The sequence below is a fragment of the Perkinsus marinus genome, assembly GCF_000006405.1.
Source record: "Perkinsus marinus ATCC 50983 genomic scaffold scf_1104296934368, whole genome shotgun sequence".
NCBI lineage: Eukaryota > Perkinsozoa > Perkinsida > Perkinsidae > Perkinsus > Perkinsus marinus.
In genome coordinates this window covers 253,135-254,558 of record NW_003214825.1, presented here as the reverse complement: position 1 = coordinate 254,558, position 1,424 = coordinate 253,135, and positions in this window count along the sequence as shown.

Here is a 1,424-nt window from a genome sequence, read left to right as displayed (position 1 = left end):
GAGTCGTGATGGAAAGTGATCCACGCGTTGTGTTGTGTTTTACGCGTTTAACACTTTGCGTAACGCGGTAAACACGTTATGACGCGTTATCGCGTTAGAGTTTTTCGTGATATTGCGTTTCACGCGTGCGTTTTGACGCGAAGTGTTATCTCAGTACAACATATCGCGTTTTTCGCGTAAAACACTTCGCGTAAAACAGTTTTACGCGTAAAACAGATGAAACTCCATTGATTTGATGTGAATTAAAAGTGTAACGCTTAGTTCGATTTGTATCGCGTTCAATACTAATGAGGTCGCAGGTTCGAAACCCGGGGATGTCATTTTTACCGGCTTTTTTGGTCAGGCGTGGTATGTGGCATTTTATTAGAGATGATTCGGCAGACCATAACTTCAAGAGACGCTTCTGCAACGAGCACACCAAAGTGAGACCTATCGTTCCTGCTGTTTCCATGAACTCGAGTGATTAGAATATTTATATGTGAAGTAATATGTAGATGATATGAATGGAGTTTCACCCTAGTGATATGAAAGGCGCTAGTGGAAGAGTGATCTCGGATTTCACTTTGAAGTTTCTCATGGGAAATCGCGGAATGTTTTATCTGGTGTCTCTCGCGAAATGTTATTAATTCACTTCATATCGCGAATATCGCGTTTTTCACATGGAGTATTACGCCACTTCATGTGAAACGGGTAGTCGTGAAACTCCATAGTAAATGCTAATTCGATTTAGAAAATTTGAGAGTATATTCTACCAAGCTCCGCCCTTTTTACGAAAGGGCGGAGCTCATTTAGTCCGCGTCTATTGATTCATTCAATGAATATGACATATGCCTCCGGTCGGACATTTCACCGTCGAAAAAGACTCTCATGCACATATCTTTGCGCTGTTCGTGAAATAGTTTTTTGCGCAAAACTTGGCATATGAGGAAAGCGTTTGATCTATCTGATGGTCTCGATATCTGCACGTACGCACAACGTGAAAGTGTCTGTTGTTGTGGTACTAGCCCTTCGTGTCGAAGGGGCGGAGCTCACTGAGTCCACGTCCATGGACTCAATCAATGAATTTTACATAGGTCCAGCCCGGTTCGATCCCCGAGTAGGACATTTCTCCATCATTAAAGTTTTTTGTGCATATCTCTTCGAGCTGTTCGCATAATCTAGTTTTCCGATTTTTCCCAACACCTCCGCATATAGAGGAGTCGTTTGACCTATCTGCTAGCCTCCCACGCTCCGTAGTTAAGCCAGAATAATTCTGCACGCACGCACAACGCGAAAGTGCCTGTTGTTGCGGTATATGCTCCGCTCGCTTCGCTCGCTCCGCAATGTGTTAAGTAATATTTTGTTTTAGTCTTCCCACTTCTGATCCAACAACGCGACTACCTCTACTACTAGATGAGGAAATATCAACGATTCTACAGTGGTTT